This window comes from Bidens hawaiensis, unplaced genomic scaffold (assembly GCF_021521415.1).
Source record: "Bidens hawaiensis isolate Kalapana, Puna unplaced genomic scaffold, B.hawaiensis_p1.1 tig00013076_1, whole genome shotgun sequence".
Classification (NCBI taxonomy): Eukaryota; Viridiplantae; Streptophyta; class Magnoliopsida; order Asterales; family Asteraceae; genus Bidens; species Bidens hawaiensis.
Genome location: NW_027492102.1, coordinates 420,028 through 442,390, shown reverse-complemented (window position 1 = coordinate 442,390; position 22,363 = coordinate 420,028).

Here is a 22,363-nt window from a genome sequence, read left to right as displayed (position 1 = left end):
GAAGCTACTGCCAAGGGGGAGTCTGTTGGTACATAGATGTCAGTAGTTCATATGTATAAAGTCTGTAATCGAGTCTGTAATATTGATTATGTAATTGTTTGTGTAACAGCGAAGTTGTTGACAAGTTCGCTTAGGCGAACTTGTTAACCGAGCGAAGTTGTTGACAAGTTCGCCTAGGCGAACTTGTTCAACGAGCGAAGTTATTGACAACTTCGCCTGAGGCGAAGTTGTCGTGTATTTAAGTAACCTACGGGTTACTGTTTTACGTTCGGTTTTTAGAGAGTTTGTTTCAGAGTTCGATATAGCTGTGATAGTTGTTTCACGTGTCAAGTGTCTGTAATAGACGTGGTTCGAGTTATAATATAACGTGGTTTCGTTTGTATCGTGTGTTCGTGTTTTACGTATTCTACGCTCGTATCTACCCACACAGGGATTCCGCACCTGCGTAGATAGCGATATCCCGTGTACGATCCGTCCAGGAACCTACACTTCTCTCAGAGGACACACACCCTCCATTAATATTTTGAATGTCATGCAACTGAGAGATGTCTCATGCCGTGTGCCTGTAACAGCCACTATCAACAAACCAGGGTCTGATAATATTCCTCCATAACTGTTTATCACACCCAGACTTAGGGCCTAGGCGTGTGACCTAGAGTTGATACCGGTTTTGTAAAATTATCAGAGTTTATTTTAGCGGAAGATTTTTATTACTTAAAATAAAATATTTATACATTTTGAAATCATTATATATAAAATATAAATTCTATTGTTTGAAAAGCTTCTCGGGTAATAAATAGCCAAGTATTTTTTATTTATAAACCTTTGTCTAATTTAGCATGTTATTTTTATAATTTAAACAATGAGCTATCTCTACCTTGCAAACATCTACTTCATGAATGGCTCTAATTTTTAATACTGTAATTTCATGAAATGTTAGAAAAATACGTCAGCTAAATGATGGTGAACACGCTGACGCGAAAATATTTTTATTTACTCAATTACCCCTTTAAGACGTAACTTAGGTATCGGCCCATCGTGGCATAGGAATATTTAAGTTGAAAACATAATTCAAATTATATAATTTAAGTTCAACTCGACCCGCTCAGCAAACACTGCAGCGTTCGACATTACTTAGGTACCATAGTATACACATGGTCAGTCTCACTCGGACGTAACTTAGGTCCGGCCCGTCGTGGCGGAGGTCATGACCAGGTGTGGTGCGGTGTGCCCACCGACTTTTTACCACATATGTAAGGATCCAAACAACGTATACAACAGCTTAAGGGCGAACGTTTACTTATTTTTTATAACGTTTTAGGGATACGTAATTCCCTTGTAATCAGTTTTAATTTGACTCGATTTATCAAGTTATAAAAGATTTGGGGCGTATTCACCTTGTTGACGATTCAGCTTCACTTCACTGATCGATGTTTCTTTCTTTGTTATGTCGGACCTATGTATAACTAATTGTTATTACCAGGTCAATTATCTAGCATAAGACCTTTAGTCTTGTTTGCATATTCTTTACCTCGTTCTTTTCTTATTGAACCTTCAGTTCAAAAATACTTTTCTTTTTCTAACATGTTTGAACATTTAGTTCAAATCATGTATCTTTTATTCTTATGTTCGGACCTTTAGTCCGACATGTTTTCTTTTCTAAAATCTACGTTTTCCAAAACGTATACCTATATATATATACACACACACACACACATCATTTAGTTTATATTAATTATATAAACAGTATATATATTCACTTACTTATTTAAAATACTTTTAAATAATATTTTTATCTTTATTTATTAACAAAGATTACTTCATTTATTTTTCTTTTATTTATTTATTTTTTTTATTATTATCTAAGATCATAATAATTTCACTTTATCTACAACAAGTAGTTATATTCAATTCTTTATCTTTATAAAATTTCTTTGCTTTACTTTCTTTTGTTTATTTTCGAGGTATCAAGCATACTCTCGACTAAGGTCTAAGCCTTTTAATATTTTATTAATACTTTATTTGGGCATTACCCCTACCTTACTTGGCTTATTATTTTCTAGACTCTCGGGAAGCACTTCGACGCTTGCACATATATCGAGAATCTTGATCAACACCTTCCTTCACGTAAAACGAGGTTCACCGGTCTTCAAAACTTATCGGCACGCACTTCAAGGCAGGATGCCGTCTTGTCTCGGTGTGACACGTTCTTCAATGTATAGTCGTCGGGTCGTCTCAGGTTGGCACGTACTTCAAGACATCCTCAGGATCGGCAAGGTTTACGAACTATATTGTCGGGTTTTTGGCACGAAAAAAGAGGAGAGTCAGTGGCACGCTTTACGAGGTAAATTCTAGAGTGAGAAAGCAATTTAGAGAGAGAGTGAATTTGTGTGAATGAGAATGAGGGCTGGAGCCCTCTATTTATAGGTTGTCTCGGGTCCCCGTCGCGATACGCGATGGGCCAAGACATACCCGTTTCGTCTCGCGACGTAGTTATGATGACTCACAGGTAGGTTTGCCACGTGGCTGATGCGGTGCCACGTGGTGACACGTGGCAGGACACGTGTCACGTTGTCAGACCATGTCATCGCGATACGCGATGATGTTGGTTCCTGAGCGATCTCGTATCGCGTTTAGACGGGAAAAACATAATTTTCATTTTTAGTCCCTAGACTTTAAAACTTGAAAATTTTGACCCGATATTTTCACGATGTTACATCCTCCCCACCTTGTAATGAATCTCGTTCTCGAGATTTGCTTCTTAGAATAAGTGGGGGTACTTTTTCTTCATTTTCGGATTCAAGTTCCTAACTAAGTACACTCGGGACCTCTTCGTGAGTCCTACTTTACTTTGACCAATTTTAATGTTCATCTCTTAAGTTTCTTTGTTTTAGAATCTTCGATTTGTATGGGTTGTTTTATGAATTTCAGATTTTCATTTATTTCAATATTTTTTAAGGGCATCGATAAAGATTCACCGGTTAGACATTTTCGCATATTAGAGACGTGGAATATATCGTGTATCCCTTTCATTTCTTCGGGTAGTCGCAGACGGTATGTGACAGCACCGATTCACTCGAGTATTTCAAATTGTCCTTCAAACGTGCACTAAGTTTTTCTTTCTTACCGAAGCGAATAACAACTTTCTAAGGCAAAACTTTTAATAAGACTCTATTACCTACATTAAATTCTAACGGCTTACGACGGACATCGGCGTAACTCTTTTGGCGATCTCACGCCACCTTGAGTCGCACGGGCGTTTTGGCTTTTATGTTCATATAACGTCTCATATGGTGAGGCTTGAATGCTATTATTATACGAGAATTCCATTAGGGGAAAATAATTATCCAAACTTCCACTTAAGTCTATCATACTTGCTCGGAGCATAACCTTGAACGTTTGGATTGTTCAAGCCAAAACGTTCGACATAATTCAGTCTTAAGTCTATCCAAACTTCCACTTTGTCCATCTGTTTGGGGATGGTAGGCAATGCTAAAGTTCAATCGAGTTCCTAACGCTTGTTGGAAAGTATCCCAATAATGGGATGTAAATCGATTATCTCGATCAGAGATTATGGATATCCCAGGTAATTCAGTCTTATGGTTCTTCATTATCCGCATATGGCCTTTTTTTCCTAGGTGCTCATTTTGTATGGGCTTTTAGTTTAATGTTTTTATTCAGTGGACGTGGTTATTGGCAAGAACTTATTGAATCCATCGTTTGGGCTCATAATAAATTAAAAGTTGCTCCTGCTACCCAGCCGAGAGCCTTTAAGTATTGTACAAGGACGTGCTGTAGGAGTAACCCATTACCTTCTGGGTGGAATTGCCACGACATGGGCGTTCTTCTTAGCAAGAATTATTGCAGTAGGATAATGGCTAGGAGGATTTGAAAGGCATTATGGCATTAAGATTTTCAAGGTTTAGCCAAGGCTTAGCTCAGGACCCCACTACTCGTCGTATTTGGTTTGGTATTGCTACCGCGCATGACTTCGAGAGTCATGATGATATTACTGAGGAACGTCTACTGAGGAATGTCTTTATCAGAATATTTTTTGAGTACACCGTGTAGGGACACGATGTTGTTCATATAAATACGCGCAAATCTATCCATTGAGTATGTCTTGTTAATTGTGAGAAAAAATGGGCAAACTTTGTTAGTCTATCTATAATAACCCATCTTGCATTGTTTGGCATGTAGTCTTGGAAAGCTTTGTAATGTAGTCCATGGTTATCATTACCCACTTCCACATGGGGAGTTCGGGTTATTTAGAGTAGTCCTGAAGGTTTCTAGTGTTTGGTTTTAACTTGTAAATATATTAGACATTTCGTTACGTATGAAGCGATATCTTTTTCATGTCGTTCTATCAATAATTTGATCTAAGGTTGTGGTATGTTTTATCACTTTCTGAGTCCATCATGTACTTATGAGTTCTGTTCATTATCGTTTCACGTAGCTTTCCAATTATCGGTATCCAATTTCAGTTTCCGAGTCTAAGGATATCGTCATCTCCCTTGACTAACAAGTCAATTGTGTCATAACATTTCTCTTCGGAGATTTGGTTTTTGTTGATTAATTACTCCTGAGTTTTCTTGATTTCGCTTTGTTTATGTTTACTTAAAGTTTTAAATTTCTAAAACTCAAATGTTCAAATTCTCCAGGTCTTCTTATTCTACGGTTTATGGGTAATAAAAATCTTCAGACTCAGTGGTTTTCTCTTAGCATTCTCTACTATCTTAAATAGATAGTCTAATGCTATACCATCTTATGTTACATCCACTCTTTATGTAATTATGCAATCCTTTTTGTAAATATATTTCCGTGATTTGATCGGGAATAGATAGCCTCTTTCTATGGCTATCTTGTTTGATTTTTTATTAATACTTCTAAGTGTAGTATATCTCTTTTTTTAGTTCTATATCTTTGGATTATATAATAAGTTTATAGTTTAGAATATTATAAGTAATTGTAAATCGCTAAACACAGTGGCCAATTTGTGTTTAATTATTTACCTTACCTCCAGTATTCTAAATATTTACTAATGTTAACTAGATATTTCTCGAATTCAGTCTATCGAATATAGACGCCCTGCTTGCGGTGCGCGCATATAATGTATATATGTGTGAACCCTCAGGTGGGCAAAAGTAAAATTGCACTAATTTTGACATTATTTTACTAATCTCATGAAAATAACGTTAAAAGTGGCGGAAGGTTAATCAGGCATCATGTGGTGGCATTGATAGCCGAAAGACAAGGGCACATGCACCAATCAGCCGGTGTCCCGATGATTGAGTGCTATGTGCCTTATGTCCAAGGCATGATGCAAAACTACTATCGAGCCGGGGGTCTCACCGGAAGCAGTCTCTATATCCCTATGGGATAGAGGTAAGGCTGTCTACATCTTACCCTCCTCAGACCCTACCATAGCATTGCTATTGGTGGGATATACTGAGTACGATGATGATGATGATGATGATGATGATGAGTCTATCGAATATATTTTTGCAAAATCCTACCCTTCATGATTTTGATAGTTTCCTTCTATCGATCGTCCTTTTGATTCTTTCTTAGTTTCTATCTACTTTAAGGAATAATATTGTTATGTCTAATTTAATCAATTCTTTTCTTTATATTCATTCCTCTGTTCATGATAGATGTTCTTAAAAGTTTCTAAACTTGAATAAATAATAGCATTCTTGTGTACAGACACGATCTATATGCTAATATATTCTTTATATATATTAGGGACTTAAATACCCATTCATCGTTATAAAATCTCTCATTTATAACGAGTTTGTAAGCGGGTTACAAGAGTTTAACTAGAGTAATAGCTATTATAAGAGTTAACATTCCTTTGACCTACTCTTGTCTTTGTTTTATTGTCTTGACATTTCTTCATATATTCGTCGTAAGTGTTCCAAAGTTATTCTCTTCATCTTTGCTCCTACTTGTTCCATTTTCCGGACAATCGTACTTGATATGTCCTTTTTCTCCACATATGAAACATGTAGCCGTTTTCCTTCTACAGTTATTCTCTGAATGATCTTTTCTCTTACAGAAAGTACACATGACTATGTTGATTTTCTTCTTACATTTTCCTTGATGCCTTTTTCCACAGTTTTCACACATGGGTCTAGTGAATTTAGGCGATATTTCTGTAGAATAAGATCTTTAAATTCTTCCCAACTTAAATCGTACATTGCTTCATTTCCTTTAACTTGAAGTAAGATTCTCTACCACTCAAGAGCTTTATCTTTGAACATTTGTGAAGAACATCAAATGGCTTGTTTACTTGTGCAAGTAATATTGCTTAAGATTGACTATTGCTCCTTCAGCCACTTCAAGGTAGATATGGTATTTTCATTTCCACGGAACTTCTTAGGTTTATTGGCTTCGAAACTCTCAAAAATATATTCTGGATGAAGTTTAGGTTTCTTGCTATTCTTATTCTTTAAGTCGTACTCATACTAAATTGGTTACAACTTTCTTTTGAAGAATCAGGCTCCCTTTGAGTCCTTTTTCTTGATCCTAATTATCTAGGGTTATTAAGTATCTTCATTATCGGAGCCACAGCTTCATTAATCATTTCCTGAACTTTGTTTCTATATTGGTCATTCATTTCCTTATTTCTAATGTTCCTCTCACTTTTAACTTCTTTGGAAGAGTTTCCTTTTATATTTTCTTCTTTTGACATACTACAAAAATCCATAGATATGTTTAATATTTAAGGGAATCAAAACCTATCTTGTATTGCGCAAGATTTTCTATTATTAAATGGTTTAGAAAATCTTATTGCTATAATTTGGGTGAATCATTTGTTTTATTCTTTGTATTTTTATTTATAATTCATGTTTACTTGTTCATCATGAATGAGGATCTTTATTTATATCTTTTTAGGGTATTTTCCCTAATGAATTTTCTACTAATGGGTTTATTTTACTTGATCATGTTTCAAGTATTTTTCATTTGTCTTTGTTTGTTGTAACCCCTTTACTATTCATATAGTAAACTTTGGGATATAGCTTAAATTCGTATTTTCTTCTTCCTTTTCTGTCGAAAGTTGACGTGTTCCTTTAGTCGGATGGTAGTCGGATATTTTCACATTATTTATTAGGTAGAAAGGCGTTCTTATCTTATCCGTACTCGTTATATCTTATGCTTAACCCTTTTTATATTGTCATAATTTTGATATTGTTATATTAAACTTTACTAAACCTATAATATCTTGAAATAAAATTTTTATATATCACTTGATCAAAGCCTAGGTATAAATGAATACCTAATTCGTTAAGATCGATGGCTCTGACACCAACCTGTCACACCCTGACTTAGGGCCTAGGCGTGTGACCAACAGTTGGTACCGGTTTGGTAAAATTATCAGAGTTTATTTTAGCGGAAGACTTTTTATTATTTAAAATAAAATATTTATACACTTTGAAATCATTATATATAAAAAATATAAATTATTTTTTTTGAAAAAGCTTCTCGGGTAATAAATACCCAAGTATTTTTTGTTTTATAAACCTTTGTTTAATTTAGCATGTTATTTTAATAATTTAAACAATGAGCTATCTCTACCTTGCGAACATCTACTTCATGAATGACACTAATTCTTAATACTGTAATTTCCTGAAATGTTAGAAAAATACGTTAGCTATATGCTGGTGAACACGCTGACGCGAAAATATTTTTATTTACTCAATTACCCCTCAAGACATAACTTAGGCCTCGGCCCATCGTGGGTTAGGAATAATTAAGTTGAAAACAAAATTCAAATTATAAACTTTAAGTTCAACTCGACCCGCTCAGCAAAAACCGCAGCGTTCGACATTACTTAGGTACCATAGTATACACATGGTCAGTCTCACTCGGACGTAACTTAGGTCTGGCCCATCATGGCGGAGGTTATGACCAGGTGTGGTGCCGTGTGCCCACCAACTTTTTACCACATATGTAAGGATCCAAACAACGTATACAACAGCTTTAGGGCCAACGTTTACTTATTGTTTATAACGTCTTAGGGATACATAATTCACATGTAATCAATTTTAATTTGACTCGATTTATCAAGTTATAAAAGTTTTGGGGCGTATTCACCTTGTTGACGATTCAGCTTCACTTCACTTATCGACGTTTCTTTCTTTGTTATCTCGGACCTATAGTACAAGTATTAACTAATTGTTATTACCAGATCAATTATCTGGCTTAAGACCTTTAGTCTTGTTTGCATATTCTTTACCTCGTTCTTTTCTTATTGAACCTTTAGTTCAAAAATACTTTTCATTTTTCTAATATGTTTTAACCTATAGTTCAAATCATGTATCTTTTATTCTTATGTTCGGACATTTAGTCCGACATGTTTTCTTTTATATATATACATCATTTAGTTTATATTAATAATATAAACTGTATATATATTCATTTACTTATTTAAAATACTTTTAAATAATATTTTTATCTTTATTTATTAATAAAGATTATTTCATTTATTTTTCTTTTATTTCTTTTCTTTTATTATTATCTAAGATCATAATAATTTCACTTTATCTATAACAAGTAGTTATATTCATATCTTTATCTTTATATAATTTCTTTGCTTTACTTTCTTTTGTTTATTTTCGAGGTATCGAGCATACCATCAACTAAGGTCTAGGCCTTTTAATGTTTTATTAATATTTTATTAATATTTTATTTGGGCATTACCCCTACCTTACTTGACTTATAATTTTCTAGACTCTCGAGCAGCACTTTGACGCTTGCACGTATATCGAGAATCTTGATCAACATCTTCCATCACATAAAACGAGGTTCACTGGTCTTCAAAACTTGTCGGCACGCACTTCGAGACGGGTTGCCGTCTTGTCTCGGTGTAGCACGTTCTTCAATGTATAGTCGTCGGGTCGTCTCAGGTCAGCACGTACTTCAAGACATCCTCAGGATCGGCAAGGTTTACTAGGTATAATATCGGTTTTTTGGCACACAAAACAAGGAGTGTTGGTGGCACGCTTTACGAGGTAAATTCTAGAGTGAGAAAGTAATTTAGAGAGAGTGAATTGGTGTGAATGAGAATGAGGGCAGAAGCCCTCTATTTATAGGCTATCTCGGGTCCCCGTCGCGATACGCTATGGATCAAGACATAGCCGTCGCGTATCGCGACGTATCTATGATGACTCACAGGTAGGTTTGCCACGTGGCGGACACGGTGCCAGATGGTGACACGTGGCAAGACATGGTGCCACCTTGTGACACGTGGCGGGTCACGTGTCACGCTGTTAGACCACGTAATCGTGATACGCGATGACGTTGGTTCCTGAGAGATCGCGTATCGCGATCAGACGGGAAAAGCAGAATTTTCATTTATAGTCCCTGGACTTTAAAACTTGAAAATTTTGACCCGATATTTTCACGATGTTACACTGTTCCCGCACAGTGCGCGTCGTAGGATTTGTTAGTTTTGGGTACACAGTCCATGGTCATGCTGGGCATTCCCGATTCATCTACACGTGTTATCTACTGCCAAGTCATATCTTGCTTATCTTTGGAGTATGATGAAATAGCAGTAGATTTGGGTTTATTGACAATAGGATTTTTAGGCAACCATCTGTAATCCGGTTTGAGAATGTTGTTGCTTAAACAGATGGGAGTTCCCTTCTCAATCTCAGCAACCACAATTTTTTTTGTTTTGGTTTCCGTGATTTATTGGAACTTCATTTCGGTTTATTTTCCAAAATGTGCCTGTGAGTGGGTTTCACAAATAAATCGGATTTTTTTTTTGTCTCTTAAACCTACGTTTTGGTCTTGTTGGCATTCCAATCACCCTCTGAGGAATGTGCCTTGAAAGGGTTTCGTTTTAAAGACCTTTTCTGAGGCATATTCCTCCATCTTTGTCCATAATAAGGAATGTATGGACTAAACAAACAGTTTCTGGCTATGTGACCAGGAGTCCCACAATTGTAACAACTCTGTTTCTTCAAGAGGAAACTGTTTTGGGGAAATCCTGGTGCTGATACCAAATGTGATTTGTGTTGTTTGGTTTTCACATACTTATGTGCATTTTTAGAGGTACAGTCACAAGAGTGACCTTTTTTCACAAACTTGGGTGGTTTATATTTTCCAATAACTGGTTTATTAGACGAGTTATTATCAACCAAATTAACAAAAGCAGAATTATTATAAGTTTTAACCAGACAAACATCACCGCTCTTAAAAACAGAGCCTACACAGTTATCAGTAGCAACAGAAACAAATGTATCAGTTTTCAACTGAGTATTTTTATTTAAGTTTAGACAATCATCTTCATCATCCGTCCAGTCCTCAATTATTACTTCATTTGCACATGAAGTAGAAGCATTAGTAGCGTTCACTTGATTATTGACCGGCTCAACAGATTTGAGCCCATTAGTACTTGCTGATTGTTGAACAGCAGGTTTCCCATACTGCAAGTATTATTCCCTTTCCTCCTCCTATGGGGTCAGAGGAAGACTTGTATAGTTATGATTATATAGAGGAGGAACACTGTCAAAACCAATACCTTCACCCTTCTTATCATTCCATTTAAGTTGTTTTTAAATCATTTTTTCGACTACCTTGCTAGATATATCAATTTTTTTTAAACTAAAATCAACATTTTCAAAAAAAAATTAACACATCTAGTTCAGCAGTTAATTGAGCAATTTTATGTTTAGCATCTAAATAAACACAACTTTTAACACTCAGTTCTTCTTTAAGTTTATTTATATCAAGAGTTTGTGCTTCTATCTATTCTTTATACAACTTATTTGTTTTCTTAAGGGTGAAGTTCTCCCTTTTTACATCCTCTGTTTCTCTAACAAGGTTATTATTATGAATACGATAAAGTTCTACCTTATTAATACATGCTTGAGAGCATAGGTTAGAACTTACATCTTTGGTGCTAGGAGTAGTAGATACCATGAAGGCGAACGGTAGTTCATTCACCATATCCTCAGCTTCATTTACTTTTTCAGTAGCCCCTTCTTCAGCATTTATCTCTTCTTCATCATCTCCCTTTGCAACATCCTCAATCTGTGCCAGATTCGCAACCTGGTTTGCCATAAGACCTAGATTCAATGCCTTTAGCTAATCATCCCAACTGAAATTGTGAACTACCATCTCCTTCTCGTTCGATGGACCCGCTCCCCCGGCATTGCCAACAGGTACCATAGCCCTTTTAGTGTTAGCTCCCACAGAAGTTTTAGTGCATTCACGAGCAAAGTGACCCGGCTCGTGACAATTGTAACACCTTAGTTTGGTCTTGTTAAACCCAACCTTTTTTAGTGTTGGCTCCCACAGAAGTATTAGTGCATTCACGAGCAAAGTGACCCGGCTCGTGACAGTTGTAACACCTGAGTTTGGTCTTGTTAAACCCAACCTTTTTTTCACCAGTCATGCTCCAATTGTTTTTGCATGTGTGGTTGGTGAAGTTCTTGGCTCTAAAGACGGTCGTTGCTATCTGCCAGAAAATATCCATCTCCTATACATCCTCTGGATGGATCTGGTCTAGTTCATCGATCATATCTAGTGGCATGAGATCACCAGATAGGAAAGCATTGTAACAGTTCATAAATCCAGCCATAAGGGCGATATTTTCCTCAGTTTCCTTTGAGATTGCTGGAACCTGGGGTGGTGAGGGTTTGGCAGATGAGCTAGAACTTGAGCAAGAATTTAGTGGAGGATTGTAAGTGGGTTTAGACTGATGGTACATGGGTGAAGAAGAGGCTTGGTTAAGTGAGGATCTAAACATCGAGAAATCCTCCTGAGCAGCAAAGGCATTATTGGTTGAAGTTCCATAACCAGCATTGTTATAAGAACTAGTATGATTGATAGCCCTCTTCTTGTCATCCATATCACATGACTTTATAACAGCCATAACCTCAGATAGAGTAAGTCTAGCTAAATCCTTAGTTTTCTTAATCACAGAGACGTTCATATCCTAGCTTTGTGAGAGAGAATTTTGCAACTTCTTGTTCACCTCGATCAATGTCTGCTCGATATTTATAGTACGCATCTCAGTGACCAGGGTGACAAACCTCTGAAGTTGAACTTCCAAGGATTCACCAAGAATGTGAATAATCATTTTGAATCGCTGACGAAGTAGATCCTATCTACTCTGCTTCATATCCTCATTCCCCCATATACCTCTATCAAGGATTCCCACAGTTCCTTTGCTGACTTGACCTCCCGAAATCCCTGAGCAATTTCAGAAGACAGAGCCATGGTTAACGTAGCGAGGGCTCTGTCATCCTCCTCGATCTTCTTAAAGTCAGCATCGGTGAAAACGTCAAAAGGATTTGGATCAGCCGTCTTCTACTCATTATCCATCTCATAGGTAATCACGACTGGGCCCCACATGATACTTCTCCACACTTTAGCATTCTTCATCTTCTCATACTTTTCGAACCAGAACTTCCACTTAGGAAACCCCTCGGATGATAGATGTTGAGGAATGCGAGTGGTTATCCCCATTATCGAATTCAACTCCTGGTGAAGATTTGTCACTTGTGAATTTTGATTTTCCATTTAGTTGTAAAAGGAAACCAAAAGTAACCACATGTAACAGGAGCAGTAGCTTGAACAGAGAGTTGACCGAAAACCCAAGAAAACACCGAAAACCCAAAAGTTGACCGAGAACACTGAATCTTTAGTCAACCGAAAATTGTAACTTTAAATGATTTGTTTAATACTAAATCAACCCGAGAAGCTGGATTATAGTTGACCAAATACCTTTATTGACCGAGTACGAAGTTTGACCGAGAACTAAGTTGATCAGAGTTAATCCCTTAAATTAAAGGAAAAAGTTTATTTTCAAAATTTTTAGATTATATTATTCCCTTTTTTAAAGTATCTAAAAGCACGAAGGAGATCCAAGAGCAGTTCCAGAAAGTTGATCAACACAAATCCAAAATTCCAAGCAATCACTTGAATCGAATGATATTAAAACCCGAGCCTTTAATGGGTCAAAGGCTCTGATACCAATTTTAAGTCCAATAACCAAGATCTTTACAATATAATATCAAACTTGATCTATTGTTAGTGTGGAATCCAGACAATAGATTGATTCAAGACAATTAAAAGGAACACACAAAGATCAACCTTCAAAGCACACTTGTATAACGTCAAGTATTAAGGCTTTATAAACCAGCCGATTACAATGCTAAAAACCAACCACAAACCCTAAACTATACATTGATATATATATATATATAGGGGTTTGGTGACCAACAACCTAGCCCAACCCATTACAAATAGCCCACCGAGAACCCACATTGGTTCTCGGTACAAACTAAACCAATCACAAAAAGCTAAACCGAATACCCAAAACAACAAACTGAAAACGACTATAAAGCTTAAACCAAAAATGTATCCCAACAGGTCTTTTGTCAAAGCCAGGTGGAGCTTGATTGTTGGCTCCATCCCTCCAGCTGAAGTTTGGATGGTTTCCCCAACCAGGGTTGTAAGAGTTGCCATACATGTTATGTTGTCGGCCTATGAAATCACATTCTTCAATGGTCATACTTTGGAAGTATTTGACCTTGTGATCTCCCCCACACCTGTTACACTTCACCTTTTCTTTGACCAACTCAGGCTAAAGATGTTCAAATTTCTTCGAGAGGGCCTCGAATTGTGCAGAGTTAAAGCTACTGTTGTCAACATGGTGAATGAATTTGTGTGATCTAGTTGATCAAGGTGGATTATAGGCAAAGCTTTTCTTTGCAACTTTTTCTAAGATCTCGAATGCCTCATTTGGTGATTTGGTTCCGAGATCTCCACCAGTGACCTAATCAATTGCTTGTTTGTTTTGGCTAGTTTGAGCGTCGAATAAGGTTTTCACTTGAAGCCATTTATTAATCCATGGTGCAGACATCGTCTAACAAGTCTCTTGTATCTCTCCCATGCTGCGTGTAGTGACTCGTCTTCATCCTTCCGGAATCCGGTAATGATGGCGCGATACTTGGCAGTTTTGTCGGGTGGAAAGTATTTTAGAAGGAATTTCTTTACCATCTGGTCCCAAGTGGTGATGGTACCAGATGATAAAGATTCAAGCCATTCCAAGGTCTGGCCTTGGAGCGAAAATGGAAAGAGTTAGTCTAATTTGATCTTCGGAGCATCCTTGTATTTCGAAAGTTCCATAAATTCGAAGAAATCGGGAAATATGAGACAAGGGATATTCGTCGAGAAGGCCTTGAAATTGAATAGAGTTTTAGATCATATGAATGATACTAGATTTGATCTCATAGTTTTGAAGCATTTCGGATGGTGCAACGTTATTTCCATAGTTGTCGTGTGTCAGCTTGCCATATTGGCTCATGTTTAGTTCGTTGTTTAGCTCCGCCATCATAGGTTCTTCTTGGTTATCCTTGGTCAATGTACCTCCTCTTGTTCGTCCTTAACATCTTTGGTTGCTTTACACGCCTGAGTGCGTTTTCTTTGGTGAAAGTAACATTCAGGTTCGCAAAGTGGTGAAATGAGGTCGGGAGTAGATATAGAGGTCATACACTAAGAGAGTAAAAAGATCTAAAGGCACAACTAAAGCTAAGTTAAAGTAAGCAACTTATCAACTAGATAATAAAGCTTAAAAATAAAAACTAAATCAAAAATTGGAAAATAAAGAAGATAGAAAACTATTTTGGGCTTTTTTTATAAGTTTTTAAATATACACACTATAAACAAGGTTTAATAAATACTTGGATTGTTTGTGAAACTTCACCGTGTGTTCTGGCAACAACGCCAAAAACTTGGTGTCTATTTTATGTTTAACCAAGGCTTCGCAAGACTATCAATTTCTCAGCTTATAGTTAAGCTTGGCACTTGGAGTATCTTTTAAGAGTATTTTAACATTTATCATCAAGTGATAATTGCAACATAACCATTACTTAATATAAACCAATCACATGTTAACTATCATCATTAAACTTTAATTAAAATTCATTATAAACCAAGATTATACTAGGAAAGTGTAGCCAATAATAAACATAATGTTAACCATCAAAGTAGTAGATACAAGCACGATCAAATTGAAACAATCTAACCAATTTGGATGACTAATCTTTGATTCTAATGACTTCTTCCAAGAGCTTAATCTCCTTAATTGTAACATCGAGAAAATTTCGAATTCAAAATGTAAACTTTCCAAAGCCAAGGGACTAAAATTTGCCAAATTTCAAACTTGAGGGTTAAAATGAAAATTCTGATTTCCTTGTCCTCTCGCGATACGCGACGGGACAAAAGAAAATCCCATCGCGTATTGCGATGGGGCTTGGTCAAACGTTCTGGAAGGTGTCAACAGCGATACGCGATCGCTGTTAACCAACGTCATTGCGTATCGCGATGACGTGGTCTGACATGTGTGCTACGTGGCACATGGTGGTACTGTACGCCGCCACGTGTCACCACGTGGCAACACGTCTGCCACGTGTCGCCACGTGGCAAACCTAAGTGGTGACTGGCCAGACCTACGTCGCGCTACGCGATGGGTGTCTAGGAGCCCATCGCGTACCGCGATGGGATTCAAAAATTTGTCTATAAATAGCAAGTTCCGGGTTCACATTTTGCACACAACAAAATCAGTTCTCTTATCTCTCTCTAACATCTCACTAAACCTCGAAAAATGTGCCCTCGATCCACCTCGATAAGCGTGCCCGATTCCCTCGTTTGTGTATCGACATTTCCTCGAAGTGTGTGCCACCCTCCACACACATACGACCAAGGAAGGTGTTTGTTTTCGAAAGGCGTGTTGACAATTCTCGAAGATTGGTGTTGTCATTGGCGTGTTCAAGTTGATCGAGAAAGTGAAGCGGCGTCGAAGTGCTGCTCGAGTTCCTAGAGTTTCTAAACGCTAACAAGGATAGGCGTAACGACAAATGAATATAATATAATATTATATTAAAGGCTTAAGCCTTAAGTTGAGGTTATACTCGATACCTCGATAAAAGAAAAGAAATACAATCATATTAAAGAAAAGAAATAAGAATATGAATTGACAAATATATATTTGTGTAAGTATATGATTATATTCTTTATTATGAAATTATTATTTAAGTAATAATGAGTATTCTTAAATAATAAAAGAAAAAGAATACATTTCTTTGAGAAGAAGAAACGTCGGATTTTTATATAAACTAAAGGTTTATAATTTACTTTTAAACTAACGGTTTTCAAGTAAAAGAAATACATGAACTAAAGGTTCATCGAGGTAAAGATATAAAATAAGACTAAACGTCTTAAGCCGGATTGTATATCCTACTAACAAATGTTTATACTCGTATTATAGGTGAGAGATAAAAGGGAAAGACCCTCGGACGGTGAGTGAAGCTGATCCCAAAGAGATAAGGTGAATACGCCCCCAAACTTTTATAAACTGTATTCAAACGAGTCAAACATGTTATATGAAAATTGTTTACAAGGAACTACGTGTTCCTAAAACCATTATAAATGAAAGTATAAACCTAGCCCTCAGGCTGTGGTATACGTATGTCTGGATCCTTTTATAGGTGGTACTACGCGATGGGCACATCGCACCACCCTGATCTTTGTGTATATTTACGGGTACTTAACTAAGTCAAACGCTGCAGTGTTTGCTGAGGTGACCTAGAGTAGAGGCTTGAATTTATTAATGTGTTATTTAACTTTGTTATTCCTAAGCCACTTTGGGCCGAGGCAGGCGTAGTCTCGAGGAGTAATAAAGTAAAAGAAAATATTTTAGCATCAGCGTGTTCACCAGCATTCGTTGCTGACGTATTTTCTTTACATTTTGCATGTGAACAAGATTAGCACTTGGAGTGTCGAAGTTCTATATATAAATCCGATGGTTCGGATCTTTTGTATAAAACTTTAATATATAAATAGTGGTGGTTTTGGTAATGTAAACAAGTAATCTTTAAACTTAGCTCGGGAATCTTTTAAATCCCCGACTTTTGTTTATGTAAATATTTACAACTTAAATCCACAAGTTTTACAAGTCTTCCGCTAATTGAACGTAACTATGATTTATTACACTTGTGGTACCAACATAGTTGTCACACTCCTAGGCCGTTTTTTGGGGTGTGGCAAGCGTTGGTATCAGAGCCATCGATCTTAGCGAATTGGGTATCATAAAACAATACACAAGCTTCGATCCAAGTATAGGAAATAATTGATTACTTGTTTTAGGGATAATATAGGTTGGTAAACTTTTCTTTCCCTCCACATTCTAAAACCACCGATAAATGTTAGATGTCGTTCAAAAGTTGGATGGAAAAATATTTGCGAGAAGCAAAAGAGGCTGGGATATCCGAACCTTTTCTCGAATACAACATGAGTGATGGTTACTACGAAGCATACTTTGACCAAGATGTGGAACACGATTTGACCAAACCTGTGTACTACCCCGAAAGCCGAAACTATCCAATAGACTTTGCCGATTGTCCACCAAGACAAGGAATTGGACCACCAAGACACTCAAGCTACCATCCACCAACCATACCTATGTATCAACCCTCTGAAGTACCGACGTACCATCCCTCGGAGATTCCTACTTACCAACCACCACAAGTACCACAGTACTACCCGACTGGATACCTACCAAACCCACATCCGTCCTATGCCTTCCTCTCAAACCGACCCATAAAAGAAGAACCAATATCCCCATCCTCTGACTGGATAAAGTTCCACTCTGACCCACGAAGGTGGCTTACTGGAAGCTCCACCATGAACGAAGTCAACTCGCAACCCAACAATGGTGAAGGGCCGTCCCGCAAGCCCAGATGAGGGTTATGATGCCCTACAAAAGTTTCAAAATTCCATCAATGGTGAATGAAACAACACAACCCATGGAGGAAGATGAACCAGAGGAAGAAGAAGAAACCAAAGAGGAGGAGGATCCCGAAGAAGAAGAGGACCCCGAAGAAGAGGAGGATCCTGGGGAAGAACCGGAAGAAAAGCATCCCGATAATCCCAATGAGACATCAATGGATGGATCACTCACTTCCCAAAGCCCAAGCTACGGTTCCGTCGATCCGTATGTTTAATATCTGGAGCAACTCAGGAACCAAGCTTCATCAAGCTTCCCACCATTCCAAGAAAAAATTCCTTCGATTCAAGAGCAAGCTGATGAGATCCGAGAACAAAACATGGCTGCTAAGACTTTCTTCTACCTTACATCCGACATGACTGAGGTCCCGTATCCTGAACCCGTGACCGGTGGTTCGGGTGGAAGTGGCAAGGATAGGAAAGGAAACGCTCGAGTCTTCGTACTCGACACAAAGAAAGCCGCTGACCTGCCGGAAACCATTACCGGTACGTTTCTAGTCAATGACACCTATGCTAGAGTTTTATTTGATTCGGGTGTGAATTTAAGTTTTATAGATTATAGCTTTTGTAGTCTATTAAACGAAACTTTAACCAAATTAGATAAAACTCTAAGCGTCGAGACTTCTAATGGCGAAATCGTTAAGATTTCCGAAGTCCTTGAAAACGGAAAAATTCTTCTAGCTGGTTATATACTACCTATTTGTCTGTTACCCATGAGACTGGCTGGTTTTGATATTGTACTTCGTATGGATCGGTTATCCGATAACCATGCTCGATCTTATTCCTGGTAGCGCTCCGATCGCCAAAGCGCCATATCGCCTTGCTCCGACTGAGATGAAAGAATTAAAGAAACAACTCGATGAGCTCATGGAGAAAGGTTTCATCCGACCAAGTTCATCACCTTGGGAAGCGCCAATCCTGTTTTTCAAGAAGAAGGATGGTTCCATGCGTATGTGTATCGATTATCATGCGTTGAACAAAGTCACAATTAAGAACCGATATCCGCTCCCTCGTATTGATGATCTTTTTGACCAACTTCAAGGTGCTAGTTTCTTTTCAAAAATCGATCTTCGTTCCGGCTATCACCAACTTAAAGTCCAATCCGAGGATATTCCAAAGACCGCGTTCCGAACAAGGTATGGACATTATGAGTTCACGGTTTTGCCGTTTAGACTTACTAATGCACCAGCCGCGTTCATGGACATGATGAACCGAATTTGTAAGCCTTACTTAGATAAATTTGTGATCGTATTCACCGACGACATACTTATTTATTCTAAGTCCAAGGCCCATCATGAAGTCCATCTCCGAACGTTTCTTGAAATTCTTAGAACCGAGAAGTTGTAAGCCAAGTTCTTTAAATGCGAGTTCTGGTTGCATGAGGTGCAATTTCTTGGTCACATCATCAACGTCAATGGTATTCAAGTCGATTCTGCTAAGATTGAAGCTATCTCTAAGTGGGAGACTCCAAAATCACCAACCGAGGTCAGAAGTTTCCTAGGTTTGGCCGGCTATTCCGTAGGTTCATTGAAAACTTTTCCCGAATCGCTGTTCCCCTAACCTCTTTAACTCGCAAGAACATCAAGTATGAATGGGGAACAAAGCAACAAGAGGCGTTCGATATACTCAAACAAAAGCTCACTCAAGCACCTATATAGGCCTTGCCAGAAGGTACTGAAGACTTTGTTGTATTTAGTGATGCATCTCACCCCGACTTGGGATGTGTACTAATGCAACGCAAGAAAGTAATCGCTTACGCCTCTCGTCAACTTAAGGTGCACGAAAAGAACTACACGACTCACGATCTAGAGTTAGGCGCCATAATCTTTGCACTTAAGATATGGAGGCATTATCTCTATGGAGTAAGATTTACCGTGTACACCGATCATAAGAGCTTAAAGCATATGTTTGATCAAAAAGAGCTCAATATGCATCGACGACGCTGGATGGAGACTCTCAACGACTATGATTGTGAGATTGTCTATCATGAAGGCAAAGCCAACGTTGTGGCTGATGCCTTAAGTCGTAAAGAGCATGAAAAGCCCAAAATAGTTCGAGCGTTGCGCCTAGAACTCCAAATCGACCTCTTGAACAAATAAAATCCGCGCAAACTCAAGCAATCAATGAAAACCAAATCTTCAACGAAAAACGTAACGGTACCATTGACTCGCTACTCAAGGGTGATGATGGTATCCTTAGACTCGGTAATAGAATTTGGGTACCAATCGTTGGAGGCTTGCGTGAGAAAATTTTGAATGAAGCTCACAAATTCAAGTACATGATGCATCCCGGGAGAGACAAAATGTACCATACCCTCAAGTTGGTGGAATGGGATGGAAAGGGATGTCGCTTCGCATGTGGCGAAATGTTTAACATGCTTGAAAGTCAAGGCTGAACACCAAAAGCCTTCGGGATTGCTTCAGCAACCCGAACTTCCCGTATGGAAGTGGGAGTTAATCACTATGGATTTCATCACTAAACTCCCAAAGACAAATCGACAACACAATGCTATTTGGGTGATTGTGGATCGATTAACAAAGTCTGCACACTTCATACCCATCAATGAGTCATACTCTATGGATAGATTAGCGCGTATCTATGTAAACACCATCGTTGCTTTGCATGGAGTACCGCTGTCTATAATCTCTGATCGAGACAGTCGTTTTACGTCTCATTTTTGGAAAAGCTTCCAATAAGTACTTGGTACCAAACTAAACCTTAGCACCGCCTATCATCCACAAACCGATGGGCAAAGCGAAAGGACGATTCAAACGTTGGAAGACATGCCTCGCTCTTGTGTGATCGACTTAGGTGGAAGTTGGGACCACTTACCCCTAATGGAATTCTCGTACAATAATAGCTATCACACAAGTATACAAGCCGCACCATTCGAGGCGTTATATGGTCGAAAGTGCAGAACGCCCGTGTGCTGGTCTGAAACCGGAGATAATCAATTATCTGGACCTGAGATAGTCCAAGAAACAACCGACAAAATCCTTCAAATCCTAGAACGACTTAAGACGGCACGTGATCGCCAAAAGATTTACGCCGATGTTCGTCGTAAGCGTTAGAATTTAATGTTGGTGACAAAGTGTTATTAAAAGTCTCACCTTGGAGAGGCGTTGTTCGCTTCGGTAAGAAAGGGAAGTTGAGTCCTCGATTCGTCGGACCTTTTGAGGTACTTGAACGAATCGGCACTGTTGCATACCGTTTGCAACTGCCCGAGGAAATGCAAGGGATACACGATGTATTCCATATTTCGAATCTGCGTAAATGCTTGACCGATGAATCTTTAGCTATGTCGTTAAAAGACGTTGAAATAAATGAAAATTTAAAATTTGTAGAACATCCAATTCAAATAGAAGATTCGAAAACAAAGAAATTAAAAATAAGGACGTTGAAAATTGTGAAAGTAAAATGGGACTCACGTAGAGGGCCCGAATATACTTGGAAACTCGAATCGAAAATGAGAAGGAAATACCCCCATTTTTTTTGTAAAGCAATCTCGAGTACGAGATTTGTTTCAAGGTGGGGAGGATGTAACATCGAGAAAATTTCAAGTTCAAAATGTAAACATTCCAAAGCCAAGGGACTAAAATTTGCCAAATTTCAAACTTAATGGTTAAAATGAAAATTCTGATTTTCTTGTCCTCTCGCGATACACGACGGGACAAAAGACAAGCCCATCGCGTATCGCGATGGGGCTTGGTCAAACGTTCTGGAAGGTTTCAACAGCAATACGCGATCGCTGTTGACCAACGTCATCGCGTATCGCGATGACGTGGTCTAACACGTTGTGACACGTGTGCCATGTGGCACACGGTGGCACTGTCCGCCGCCACATGGACGTCTGCCACGTATCGCCACGTGGCAGACCTACGTGGTGACTGGCCAAACCTACGTCGTGCTACGCGACGGGTGTCTAGGAGCCCATCGCGTACCGCGATGGGATCCAAAAATTTGTCTATAAATAGCAAGGTCCGGGTTCTCATTTTGCACACACCAAAATCAGTTCTCTTATCTCTCTCTAACATCTCACTAAACCTCGAAAAACGTGCCCTCGATCCACCTCGATAAGCGTGCCCGATTCCCTCGTTTGTGTACCGACGTTTCCTCGAAGTGTAATGTGTTGTAAAACACACTTACTTTCCTTATGATTTTATCATGGTTTTTATGCTTAGTTGTTTATTTTATGAAAGTATTGGGGGTTAAATGCAATAATTTACAAAGTTTAAATGTTAATTGTAGGTTTATGAAAGATGGTGAAAAAAGAGTTAAGTTGGAAGATTCTAGGGGCCTTTTTGGTCAAGTTTCAAAACTACAACTCAAGGCCCAACCCAAGCCCACAAGTTAGAAGCCTTACATGATATTATATTAAGTTAATTAACTTAATTTTCTGCCATTATCCAGCCCTAAAACCGAAATTATAAAAAGAACCCTAACTCCTACAAGGTTGCGATCGGCAGCAGCAAAGGAAGAGAAAAAAAAGAACTTGTGGCGGCTGTGGTGGCTGTTGTGACGGCTGGAGAGGAAGAAGAACACCAAGGAGAGTCTTGTG